The 13,411-nt window shown below is 43.1% G+C and overlaps 11 non-coding genes across 11 annotated transcripts; all 11 read left to right on the forward strand.

The window, feature by feature from the left end:
* Positions 1–350: 350 nt before the first annotated feature.
* Positions 351–423, forward strand: TRNAD-GUC (transfer RNA aspartic acid (anticodon GUC)). The gene has a single exon. It is a non-coding gene; the product is annotated as a tRNA-Asp (tRNA).
* A 1,076-nt stretch (positions 424–1,499) lies between these two features.
* TRNAD-GUC (transfer RNA aspartic acid (anticodon GUC)) lies at positions 1,500–1,571 on the forward strand. Its single transcript has one exon. It is a non-coding gene; the product is annotated as a tRNA-Asp (tRNA).
* Positions 1,572–2,641: 1,070 nt separating this feature from the next.
* Positions 2,642–2,713, forward strand: TRNAD-GUC (transfer RNA aspartic acid (anticodon GUC)). Its single transcript has one exon. It is a non-coding gene; the product is annotated as a tRNA-Asp (tRNA).
* A 2,238-nt stretch (positions 2,714–4,951) lies between these two features.
* Positions 4,952–5,023, forward strand: TRNAD-GUC (transfer RNA aspartic acid (anticodon GUC)). Its single transcript has one exon. It is a non-coding gene; the product is annotated as a tRNA-Asp (tRNA).
* A 1,082-nt stretch (positions 5,024–6,105) lies between these two features.
* TRNAD-GUC (transfer RNA aspartic acid (anticodon GUC)) lies at positions 6,106–6,177 on the forward strand. The gene has a single exon. It is a non-coding gene; the product is annotated as a tRNA-Asp (tRNA).
* Positions 6,178–7,259: 1,082 nt separating this feature from the next.
* Positions 7,260–7,331, forward strand: TRNAD-GUC (transfer RNA aspartic acid (anticodon GUC)). The gene has a single exon. It is a non-coding gene; the product is annotated as a tRNA-Asp (tRNA).
* Positions 7,332–8,413: 1,082 nt separating this feature from the next.
* On the forward strand, positions 8,414–8,485 carry TRNAD-GUC (transfer RNA aspartic acid (anticodon GUC)). Its single transcript has one exon. It is a non-coding gene; the product is annotated as a tRNA-Asp (tRNA).
* A 1,082-nt stretch (positions 8,486–9,567) lies between these two features.
* Positions 9,568–9,639, forward strand: TRNAD-GUC (transfer RNA aspartic acid (anticodon GUC)). Its single transcript has one exon. It is a non-coding gene; the product is annotated as a tRNA-Asp (tRNA).
* A 1,082-nt stretch (positions 9,640–10,721) lies between these two features.
* Positions 10,722–10,793, forward strand: TRNAD-GUC (transfer RNA aspartic acid (anticodon GUC)). The gene has a single exon. It is a non-coding gene; the product is annotated as a tRNA-Asp (tRNA).
* A 1,082-nt stretch (positions 10,794–11,875) lies between these two features.
* TRNAD-GUC (transfer RNA aspartic acid (anticodon GUC)) lies at positions 11,876–11,947 on the forward strand. Its single transcript has one exon. It is a non-coding gene; the product is annotated as a tRNA-Asp (tRNA).
* A 1,082-nt stretch (positions 11,948–13,029) lies between these two features.
* TRNAD-GUC (transfer RNA aspartic acid (anticodon GUC)) lies at positions 13,030–13,101 on the forward strand. The gene has a single exon. It is a non-coding gene; the product is annotated as a tRNA-Asp (tRNA).
* The last annotated feature ends 310 nt before the right edge of the window (positions 13,102–13,411 follow it).

Consider the following 13,411-nt stretch of genomic DNA (forward strand, 5'->3'; position numbering starts at 1 on the left):
TCACAAGAAAACAATCTCAGAATGCTTGGATAAATAAAAGAATTCCAAAGTTATTACCACATAAAGAGAAGACAATATGTCATTGCCATATTTATTCATTTCCTATCATAGGGGGGCACACTAATCTGTATTAGAGTTGTTGAATGGTCTCAGTGGTGTCAGATTAATAGTGAATAACGAGCACAGGGATGTGGGGGCATAGCATAGTTACAAAAACAAAGACCACTCTCGCATCGGACACGCCATACAGACCATTCCACATATATGCCATTTACACAATGCACTCAGGCCACACATGCGCCGCCGCTAGGCCTGCTCCACGCAACTCACACAGCCGGGGTATCAGCAGGTCCTCGTTAGTATAGTGGAGAGTATCCCCGCCTGTCACGCGGGAGACCGGGGTTCGATTCCCCGACGGGAGAATTGTCACTTTTAGACACATCAATAACCAGAATAATAAAACAAGACTCTTTCTTTTCACTTTGGGCGGTGTAATGTTTTCTGTATGACGCTGTCCAATCAGCTTCTGCACCCTTCCCTGTCCAGCAACACGTGTGATCTTATAGTATACAGCTTTCATTCCCAATTCTGTATTCAACTGGCTATATCTCAGGCTCTGTCACAGCTAGAACTGTGATTCTACTGTCATATGAAAGATTGGAATCTCCCCTTTCATATGCCACCAGAACCGCGGTTCTAGGTCGTCCACAGCCCGAGATATGGCTGTTTGAATGGATCCCCTTCCCTCTAGACTGTCTCCTAATGCTGTGAAACAGCATCCTGCTGATAGGACAGAGTCAGAGGCTGGGAGGAAGCCCCACCTCAGGAGAATCGCTGCTGTTACCTCCCAGTTGTCTTATAAATCCTCATTTACATATTTAGAAAAAAGCTCATAACTTTTGAAATAATAAACGTTTTGGGACACAATTTTCACTAGTATTATCAGTGTGACAGCGCCTATCAAATTAGCTAGGAGATAGGAAGTACAAGTGACAGAGCCTCTTTAAATAGGACGAAATTGCAGTACCAGGATTATTATCTGTCTTACAAGCAGATTACATTTAGAAAAATGCTAATTTTCTCTACAATTTTCTCTACGATTCGGATTGTATCGACCACATTTTACCACTTACATAAAGTACAATGTGTCACAAGAAAACAATCTCAGAATGCTTGGATAAATAAAAGAATTCAAAGTTATTACCACATAAAGAGAAGACAATATGTCATTGCCATATTTATTCATTTTCCTATCATAGGGGGGCACACTAATCTGTATTAGAGTTGTTGAATGGTCTCAGTGGTGTCAGATTAATAGTGAATAACGAGCACAGGGATGTGGGGGCATAGCTAGTTACCAAAACAAAGACCACTCTCGGCATCGGACACGCCATACAGACCCATTCCACATATATGCCATTTACACAATGCACTCAGGCCACACATGTGCCGCCGCTAGGCCTGCTCCACGCAACTCACACAGCCGGGGTATCAGCAGGTCCTCGTTAGTATAGTGGAGAGTATCCCCGCCTGTCACGCGGGAGACCGGGGTTCGATTCCCCGACGGGGAGAATTGTCACTTTTAGACACATCAATAACCAGAATAATAAAACAAGACTCTTTCTTTTCACTTTGGGCGGTGTAATGTTTTCTGTATGACGCTGTCCAATCAGCTTCTGCACCCTTCCCTGTCCAGCAACACAGTGTGATCTTATAGTATACAGCTTTCATTCCCAATTCTGTATTCAACTGGCTATATCTCAGGCTCTGTCACAGCTAGAACTGTGATTCTACTGTCATATGAAAGATTGGAATCTCCCCTTTCATATGCCACCAGAACCGCGGTTCTAGGTCGTCCACAGCCCGAGATATGGCTGTTTGAATGGATCCCCCTTCCCTCTAGACTGTCTCCTAATGCTGTGAAACAGCATCCTGCTGATAGGACAGAGTCAGAGGCTGGGAAGAAGCCCCACCTCAGGAGAATCGCTGCTGTTACCTCCCAGTTGTCTTATAAATCCTCATTTACATATTTAGAAAAAAGCTCATAACTTTTGAAATAATAAACGTTTTGGGACACAATTTTCACTAGTATTATCAGTGTGACAGCGCCTATCAAATTAGCTAGGAGATAGGGAAGTACAAGTGACAGAGCCTCTTTAAATAGGACGAAATTGCAGTACCAGGATTATTATCTGTCTTACAAGCAGATACATTTAGAAAAATGCTAATTTTCTCTACGATTCGGATTGTATCGACCACATTTTACCACTTACATAAAGTACAATGTGTCACAAGAAAACAATCTCAGAATGCTTGGATAAATAAAAGAATTCCAAAGTTATTACCACATAAAGAGAAGACAATATGTCATTGCCATATTTATTCATTTTCCTATCATAGGGGGGCACACTAATCTGTATTAGAGTTGTTGAATGGTCTCAGTGGTGTCAGATTAATAGTGAATAACGAGCACAGGGATGTGGGGGCATAGCATAGTTACCAAAACAAAGACCACTCTCGGCATCGGACACGCCATACAGACCCATTCCACATATATGCCATTTACACAATGCACTCAGGCCACACATGCGCCGCCGCTAGGCCTGCTCCACGCAACTCACACAGCCAGGGTATCAGCAGGTCCTCGTTAGTATAGTGGAGAGTATCCCCGCCTGTCACGCGGGAGACCGGGGTTCGATTCCCCGACGGGGAGAATTGTCACTTTTAGACACATCAATAACCAGAATAATAAAACAAGACTCTTTCTTTTCACTTTGGGCGGTGTAATGTTTTCTGTATGACGCTGTCCAATCAGCTTCTGCACCCTTCCCTGTCCAGCAACACAGTGTGATCTTATAGTATACAGCTTTCATTCCCAATTCTGTATTCAACTGGCTATATCTCAGGCTCTGTCACAGCTAGAACTGTGATTCTACTGTCATATGAAAGATTGGAATCTCCCCTTTCATATGCCACCAGAACCGCGGTTCTAGGTCGTCCACAGCCCGAGATATGGCTGTTTGAATGGATCCCCCTTCCCTCTAGACTGTCTCCTAATGCTGTGAAACAGCATCCTGCTGATAGGACAGAGTCAGAGGCTGGGAGGAAGCCCCACCTCAGGAGAATCGCTGCTGTTACCTCCCAGTTGTCTTATAAATCCTCATTTACATATTTAGAAAAAAGCTCATAACTTTTGAAATAATAAACGTTTTGGGACACAATTTTCACTAGTATTATCAGTGTGACAGCGCCTATCAAATTAGCTAGGAGATAGGGAAGTACAAGTGACAGAGCCTCTTTAAATAGGACGAAATTGCAGTACCAGGATTATTATCTGTCTTACAAGCAGATACATTTAGAAAAATGCTAATTTTCTCTACAATTTTCTCTACGATTCGGATTGTATCGACCACATTTTACCACTTACATAAAGTACAATGTGTCACAAGAAAACAATCTCAGAATGCTTGGATAAATAAAAGAATTCCAAAGTTATTACCACATAAAGAGAAGACAATATGTCATTGCCATATTTATTCATTTTCCTATCATAGGGGGGCACACTAATCTGTATTAGAGTTGTTGAATGGTCTCAGTGGTGTCAGATTAATAGTGAATAACGAGCACAGGGATGTGGGGGCATAGCATAGTTACCAAAACAAAGACCACTCTCGGCATCGGACACGCCATACAGACCCATTCCACATATATGCCATTTACACAATGCACTCAGGCCACACATGTGCCGCCGCTAGGCCTGCTCCACGCAACTCACACAGCCGGGGTATCAGCAGGTCCTCGTTAGTATAGTGGAGAGTATCCCCGCCTGTCACGCGGGAGACCGGGGTTCGATTTTACCCGACGGGGAGAATTGTCACTTTTAGACACATCAATAACCAGAATAATAAAACAAGACTCTTTCTTTTCACTTTGGGCGGTGTAATGTTTTCTGTATGACGCTGTCCAATCAGCTTCTGCACCCTTCCCTGTCCAGCAACACAGTGTGATCTTATAGTATACAGCTTTCATTCCCAATTCTGTATTCAACTGGCTATATCTCAGGCTCTGTCACAGCTAGAACTGTGATTCTACTGTCATATGAAAGATTGGAATCTCCCCTTTCATATGCCACCAGAACCGCGGTTCTAGGTCGTCCACAGCTCGAGATATGGCTGTTTGAATGGATCCCCCTTCCCTCTAGACTGTCTCCTAATGCTGTGAAACAGCATCCTGCTGATAGGACAGAGTCAGAGGCTGGGAGGAAGCCCCACCTTAGGAGAATCGCTGCTGTTACCTCCCAGTTGTCTTATAAATCCTCATTTACATATTTAGAAAAAAGCTCATAACTTTTGAAATAATAAACGTTTTGGGACACAATTTTCACTAGTATTATCAGTGTGACAGCGCCTATCAAATTAGCTAGGAGATAGGGAAGTACAAGTGACAGAGCCTCTTTAAATAGGACGAAATTGCAGTACCAGGATTATTATCTGTCTTACAAGCAGATACATTTAGAAAAATGCTAATTTTCTCTACAATTTTCTCTACGATTCGGATTGTATCGACCACATTTTACCACTTACATAAAGTACAATGTGTCACAAGAAAACAATCTCAGAATGCTTGGATAAATAAAAGAATTCCAAAGTTATTACCACATAAAGAGAAGACAATATGTCATTGCCATATTTATTCATTTTCCTATCATAGGGGGGCACACTAATCTGTATTAGAGTTGTTGAATGGTCTCAGTGGTGTCAGATTAATAGTGAATAACGAGCACAGGGATGTGGGGGCATAGCATAGTTACCAAAACAAAGACCACTCTCGGCATCGGACACGCCATACAGACCCATTCCACATATATGCCATTTACACAATGCACTCAGGCCACACATGCGCCGCCGCTAGGCCTGCTCCACGCAACTCACACAGCCGGGGTATCAGCAGGTCCTCGTTAGTATAGTGGAGAGTATCCCCGCCTGTCACGCGGGAGACCGGGGTTCGATTCCCCGACGGGGAGAATTGTCACTTTTAGACACATCAATAACCAGAATAATAAAACAAGACTCTTTCTTTTCACTTTGGGCGGTGTAATGTTTTCTGTATGACGCTGTCCAATCAGCTTCTGCACCCTTCCCTGTCCAGCAACACAGTGTGATCTTATAGTATACAGCTTTCATTCCCAATTCTGTATTCAACTGGCTATATCTCAGGCTCTGTCACAGCTAGAACTGTGATTCTACTGTCATATGAAAGATTGGAATCTCCCCTTTCATATGCCACCAGAACCGCGGTTCTAGGTCGTCCACAGCCCGAGATATGGCTGTTTGAATGGATCCCCCTTCCCTCTAGACTGTCTCCTAATGCTGTGAAACAGCATCCTGCTGATAGGACAGAGTCAGAGGCTGGGAGGAAGCCCCACCTCAGGAGAATCGCTGCTGTTACCTCCCAGTTGTCTTATAAATCCTCATTTACATATTTAGAAAAAAGCTCATAACTTTTGAAATAATAAACGTTTTGGGACACAATTTTCACTAGTATTATCAGTGTGACAGCGCCTATCAAATTAGCTAGGAGATAGGGAAGTACAAGTGACAGAGCCTCTTTAAATAGGACGAAATTGCAGTACCAGGATTATTATCTGTCTTACAAGCAGATACATTTAGAAAAATGCTAATTTTCTCTACAATTTTCTCTACGATTCGGATTGTATCGACCACATTTTACCACTTACATAAAGTACAATGTGTCACAAGAAAACAATCTCAGAATGCTTGGATAAATAAAAGAATTCCAAAGTTATTACCACATAAAGAGAAGACAATATGTCATTGCCATATTTATTCATTTTCCTATCATAGGGGGGCACACTAATCTGTATTAGAGTTGTTGAATGGTCTCAGTGGTGTCAGATTAATAGTGAATAACGAGCACAGGGATGTGGGGGCATAGCATAGTTACCAAAACAAAGACCACTCTCGGCATCGGACACGCCATACAGACCCATTCCACATATATGCCATTTACACAATGCACTCAGGCCACACATGTGCCGCCGCTAGGCCTGCTCCACGCAACTCACACAGCCGGGGTATCAGCAGGTCCTCGTTAGTATAGTGGAGAGTATCCCCGCCTGTCACGCGGGAGACCGGGGTTCGATTCCCCGACGGGGAGAATTGTCACTTTTAGACACATCAATAACCAGAATAATAAAACAAGACTCTTTCTTTTCACTTTGGGCGGTGTAATGTTTTCTGTATGACGCTGTCCAATCAGCTTCTGCACCCTTCCCTGTCCAGCAACACAGTGTGATCTTATAGTATACAGCTTTCATTCCCAATTCTGTATTCAACTGGCTATATCTCAGGCTCTGTCACAGCTAGAACTGTGATTCTACTGTCATATGAAAGATTGGAATCTCCCCTTTCATATGCCACCAGAACCGCGGTTCTAGGTCGTCCACAGCCCGAGATATGGCTGTTTGAATGGATCCCCCTTCCCTCTAGACTGTCTCCTAATGCTGTGAAACAGCATCCTGCTGATAGGACAGAGTCAGAGGCTGGGAGGAAGCCCCACCTCAGGAGAATCGCTGCTGTTACCTCCCAGTTGTCTTATAAATCCTCATTTACATATTTAGAAAAAAGCTCATAACTTTTGAAATAATAAACGTTTTGGGACACAATTTTCACTAGTATTATCAGTGTGACAGCGCCTATCAAATTAGCTAGGAGATAGGGAAGTACAAGTGACAGAGCCTCTTTAAATAGGACGAAATTGCAGTACCAGGATTATTATCTGTCTTACAAGCAGATACATTTAGAAAAATGCTAATTTTCTCTACAATTTTCTCTACGATTCGGATTGTATCGACCACATTTTACCACTTACATAAAGTACAATGTGTCACAAGAAAACAATCTCAGAATGCTTGGATAAATAAAAGAATTCCAAAGTTATTACCACATAAAGAGAAGACAATATGTCATTGCCATATTTATTCATTTTCCTATCATAGGGGGGCACACTAATCTGTATTAGAGTTGTTGAATGGTCTCAGTGGTGTCAGATTAATAGTGAATAACGAGCACAGGGATGTGGGGGCATAGCATAGTTACCAAAACAAAGACCACTCTCGGCATCGGACACGCCATACAGACCCATTCCACATATATGCCATTTACACAATGCACTCAGGCCACACATGTGCCGCCGCTAGGCCTGCTCCACGCAACTCACACAGCCGGGGTATCAGCAGGTCCTCGTTAGTATAGTGGAGAGTATCCCCGCCTGTCACGCGGGAGACCGGGGTTCGATTCCCCGACGGGGAGAATTGTCACTTTTAGACACATCAATAACCAGAATAATAAAACAAGACTCTTTCTTTTCACTTTGGGCGGTGTAATGTTTTCTGTATGACGCTGTCCAATCAGCTTCTGCACCCTTCCCTGTCCAGCAACACAGTGTGATCTTATAGTATACAGCTTTCATTCCCAATTCTGTATTCAACTGGCTATATCTCAGGCTCTGTCACAGCTAGAACTGTGATTCTACTGTCATATGAAAGATTGGAATCTCCCCTTTCATATGCCACCAGAACCGCGGTTCTAGGTCGTCCACAGCCCGAGATATGGCTGTTTGAATGGATCCCCCTTCCCTCTAGACTGTCTCCTAATGCTGTGAAACAGCATCCTGCTGATAGGACAGAGTCAGAGGCTGGGAGGAAGCCCCACCTCAGGAGAATCGCTGCTGTTACCTCCCAGTTGTCTTATAAATCCTCATTTACATATTTAGAAAAAAGCTCATAACTTTTGAAATAATAAACGTTTTGGGACACAATTTTCACTAGTATTATCAGTGTGACAGCGCCTATCAAATTAGCTAGGAGATAGGGAAGTACAAGTGACAGAGCCTCTTTAAATAGGACGAAATTGCAGTACCAGGATTATTATCTGTCTTACAAGCAGATACATTTAGAAAAATGCTAATTTTCTCTACAATTTTCTCTACGATTCGGATTGTATCGACCACATTTTACCACTTACATAAAGTACAATGTGTCACAAGAAAACAATCTCAGAATGCTTGGATAAATAAAAGAATTCCAAAGTTATTACCACATAAAGAGAAGACAATATGTCATTGCCATATTTATTCATTTTCCTATCATAGGGGGGCACACTAATCTGTATTAGAGTTGTTGAATGGTCTCAGTGGTGTCAGATTAATAGTGAATAACGAGCACAGGGATGTGGGGGCATAGCATAGTTACCAAAACAAAGACCACTCTCGGCATCGGACACGCCATACAGACCCATTCCACATATATGCCATTTACACAATGCACTCAGGCCACACATGTGCCGCCGCTAGGCCTGCTCCACGCAACTCACACAGCCGGGGTATCAGCAGGTCCTCGTTAGTATAGTGGAGAGTATCCCCGCCTGTCACGTGGGAGACCGGGGTTCGATTCCCCGACGGGGAGAATTGTCACTTTTAGACACATCAATAACCAGAATAATAAAACAAGACTCTTTCTTTTCACTTTGGGCGGTGTAATGTTTTCTGTATGACGCTGTCCAATCAGCTTCTGCACCCTTCCCTGTCCAGCAACACAGTGTGATCTTATAGTATACAGCTTTCATTCCCAATTCTGTATTCAACTGGCTATATCTCAGGCTCTGTCACAGCTAGAACTGTGATTCTACTGTCATATGAAAGATTGGAATCTCCCCTTTCATATGCCACCAGAACCGCGGTTCTAGGTCGTCCACAGCCCGAGATATGGCTGTTTGAATGGATCCCCCTTCCCTCTAGACTGTCTCCTAATGCTGTGAAACAGCATCCTGCTGATAGGACAGAGTCAGAGGCTGGGAGGAAGCCCCACCTCAGGAGAATCGCTGCTGTTACCTCCCAGTTGTCTTATAAATCCTCATTTACATATTTAGAAAAAAGCTCATAACTTTTGAAATAATAAACGTTTTGGGACACAATTTTCACTAGTATTATCAGTGTGACAGCGCCTATCAAATTAGCTAGGAGATAGGGAAGTACAAGTGACAGAGCCTCTTTAAATAGGACGAAATTGCAGTACCAGGATTATTATCTGTCTTACAAGCAGATACATTTAGAAAAATGCTAATTTTCTCTACAATTTTCTCTACGATTCGGATTGTATCGACCACATTTTACCACTTACATAAAGTACAATGTGTCACAAGAAAACAATCTCAGAATGCTTGGATAAATAAAAGAATTCCAAAGTTATTACCACATAAAGAGAAGACAATATGTCATTGCCATATTTATTCATTTTCCTATCATAGGGGGGCACACTAATCTGTATTAGAGTTGTTGAATGGTCTCAGTGGTGTCAGATTAATAGTGAATAACGAGCACAGGGATGTGGGGGCATAGCATAGTTACCAAAACAAAGACCACTCTCGGCATCGGACACGCCATACAGACCCATTCCACATATATGCCATTTACACAATGCACTCAGGCCACACATGTGCCGCCGCTAGGCCTGCTCCACGCAACTCACACAGCCGGGGTATCAGCAGGTCCTCGTTAGTATAGTGGAGAGTATCCCCGCCTGTCACGCGGGAGACCGGGGTTCGATTCCCCGACGGGGAGAATTGTCACTTTTAGACACATCAATAACCAGAATAATAAAACAAGACTCTTTCTTTTCACTTTGGGCGGTGTAATGTTTTCTGTATGACGCTGTCCAATCAGCTTCTGCACCCTTCCCTGTCCAGCAACACAGTGTGATCTTATAGTATACAGCTTTCATTCCCAATTCTGTATTCAACTGGCTATATCTCAGGCTCTGTCACAGCTAGAACTGTGATTCTACTGTCATATGAAAGATTGGAATCTCCCCTTTCATATGCCACCAGAACCGCGGTTCTAGGTCGTCCACAGCCCGAGATATGGCTGTTTGAATGGATCCCCCTTCCCTCTAGACTGTCTCCTAATGCTGTGAAACAGCATCCTGCTGATAGGACAGAGTCAGAGGCTGGGAGGAAGCCCCACCTCAGGAGAATCGCTGCTGTTACCTCCCAGTTGTCTTATAAATCCTCATTTACATATTTAGAAAAAAGCTCATAACTTTTGAAATAATAAACGTTTTGGGACACAATTTTCACTAGTATTATCAGTGTGACAGCGCCTATCAAATTAGCTAGGAGATAGGGAAGTACAAGTGACAGAGCCTCTTTAAATAGGACGAAATTGCAGTACCAGGATTATTATCTGTCTTACAAGCAGATACATTTAGAAAAATGCTAATTTTCTCTACAATTTTCTCTACGATTCGGATTGTATCGACCACATTTTACCACTTACATAAAGTACAATGTGTCACAAGAAAACAATCTCAGAATGCTTGGATAAATAAAAGAATTCCAAAGTTATTACCACATAAAGAGAAGACAATATGTCATTGCCATATTTATTCATTTTCCTATCATAGGGGGGCACACTAATCTGTATTAGAGTTGTTGAATGGTCTCAGTGGTGTCAGATTAATAGTGAATAACGAGCACAGGGATGTGGGGGCATAGCATAGTTACCAAAACAAAGACCACTCTCGGCATCGGACACGCCATACAGACCCATTCCACATATATGCCATTTACACAATGCACTCAGGCCACACATGTGCCGCCGCTAGGCCTGCTCCACGCAACTCACACAGCCGGGGTATCAGCAGGTCCTCGTTAGTATAGTGGAGAGTATCCCCGCCTGTCACGCGGGAGACCGGGGTTCGATTCCCCGACGGGGAGAATTGTCACTTTTAGACACATCAATAACCAGAATAATAAAACAAGACTCTTTCTTTTCACTTTGGGCGGTGTAATGTTTTCTGTATGACGCTGTCCAATCAGCTTCTGCACCCTTCCCTGTCCAGCAACACAGTGTGATCTTATAGTATACAGCTTTCATTCCCAATTCTGTATTCAACTGGCTATATCTCAGGCTCTGTCACAGCTAGAACTGTGATTCTACTGTCATATGAAAGATTGGAATCTCCCCTTTCATATGCCACCAGAACCGCGGTTCTAGGTCGTCCACAGCCCGAGATATGGCTGTTTGAATGGATCCCCCTTCCCTCTAGACTGTCTCCTAATGCTGTGAAACAGCATCCTGCTGATAGGACAGAGTCAGAGGCTGGGAGGAAGCCCCACCTCAGGAGAATCGCTGCTGTTACCTCCCAGTTGTCTTATAAATCCTCATTTACATATTTAGAAAAAAGCTCATAACTTTTGAAATAATAAACGTTTTGGGACACAATTTTCACTAGTATTATCAGTGTGACAGCGCCTATCAAATTAGCTAGGAGATAGGGAAGTACAAGTGACAGAGCCTCTTTAAATAGGACGAAATTGCAGTACCAGGATTATTATCTGTCTTACAAGCAGATACATTTAGAAAAATGCTAATTTTCTCTACAATTTTCTCTACGATTCGGATTGTATCGACCACATTTTACCACTTACATAAAGTACAATGTGTCACAAGAAAACAATCTCAGAATGCTTGGATAAATAAAAGAATTCCAAAGTTATTACCACATAAAGAGAAGACAATATGTCATTGCCATATTTATTCATTTTCCTATCATAGGGGGGCACACTAATCTGTATTAGAGTTGTTGAATGGTCTCAGTGGTGTCAGATTAATAGTGAATAACGAGCACAGGGATGTGGGGGCATAGCATAGTTACCAAAACAAAGACCACTCTCGGCATCGGACACGCCATACAGACCCATTCCACATATATGCCATTTACACAATGCACTCAGGCCACACATGTGCCGCCGCTAGGCCTGCTCCACGCAACTCACACAGCCGGGGTATCAGCAGGTCCTCGTTAGTATAGTGGAGAGTATCCCCGCCTGTCACGCGGGAGACCGGGGTTCGATTCCCCGACGGGGAGAATTGTCACTTTTAGACACATCAATAACCAGAATAATAAAACAAGACTCTTTCTTTTCACTTTGGGCGGTGTAATGTTTTCTGTATGACGCTGTCCAATCAGCTTCTGCACCCTTCCCTGTCCAGCAACACAGTGTGATCTTATAGTATACAGCTTTCATTCCCAATTCTGTATTCAACTGGCTATATCTCAGGCTCTGTCACAGCTAGAACTGTGATTCTACTGTCATATGAAAGATTGGAATCTCCCCTTTCATATGCCACCAGAACCGCGGTTCTAGGTCGTCCACAGCCCGAGATATGGCTGTTTGAATGGATCCCCCTTCCCTCTAGACTGTCTCCTAATGCTGTGAAACAGCATCCTGCTGATAGGACAGAGTCAGAGGCTGGGAGGAAGCCCCACCTCAGGAGAATCGCTGCTGTTACCTCCCAGTTGTCTTATAAATCCTCATTTACATATTTAGAAAAAAGCTCATAACTTTTGAAATAATAAACGTTTTGGGACACAATTTTCACTAGTATTATCAGTGTGACAGCGCCTATCAAATTAGCTAGGAGATAGGGAAGTACAAGTGACAGAGCCTCTTTAAATAGGACGAAATTGCAGTACCAGGATTATTATCTGTCTTACAAGCAGATACATTTAGAAAAATGCTAATTTTCTCTACAATTTTCTCTACGATTCGGATTGTATCGACCACATTTTACCACTTACATAAAGTACAATGTGTCACAAGAAAACAATCTCAGAATGCTTGGATAAATAAAAGAATTCCAAAGTTATTACCACATAAAGAGAAGACAATATGTCATTGCCATATTTATTCATTTTCCTATCATAGGGGGGCACACTAATCTGTATTAGAGTTGTTGAATGGTCTCAGTGGTGTCAGATTAATAGTGAATAACGAGCACAGGGATGTGGGGGCATAGCATAGTTACCAAAACAAAGACCACTCTCGGCATCGGACACGCCATACAGGCCCATTCCACATATATGCCATTTACACAATGCACTCAGGCCACACATGCGCCGCCGCTAGGCCTGCTCCACGCAACTCACACAGCCGGGGTATCAGCAGGTCCTCGTTAGTATAGTGGAGAGTATCCCCGCCTGTCACGCGGGAGACCGGGGTTCGATTCCCCGACGGGGAGAATTGTCACTTTTAGACACATCAATAACCAGAATAATAAAACAAGACTCTTTCTTTTCACTTTGGGCGGTGTAATGTTTTCTGTATGACGCTGTCCAATCAGCTTCTGCACCCTTCCCTGTCCAGCAACACAGTGTGATCTTATAGTATACAGCTTTCATTCCCAATTCTGTATTCAACTGGCTATATCTCAGGCTCTGTCACAGCTAGAACTGTGATTCTACTGTCATATGAAAGATTGGAATCTCCCCTTTCATATGCCACCAGAACCGCGGTTCTAGGTCGTCCACAGCCCGAGATATGGCTGTTTG

The sequence above is a fragment of the Rhinoderma darwinii genome (genome assembly GCF_050947455.1).
Source record: "Rhinoderma darwinii isolate aRhiDar2 chromosome 3 unlocalized genomic scaffold, aRhiDar2.hap1 SUPER_3_unloc_12, whole genome shotgun sequence".
Classification (NCBI taxonomy): Eukaryota; Metazoa; Chordata; class Amphibia; order Anura; family Rhinodermatidae; genus Rhinoderma; species Rhinoderma darwinii.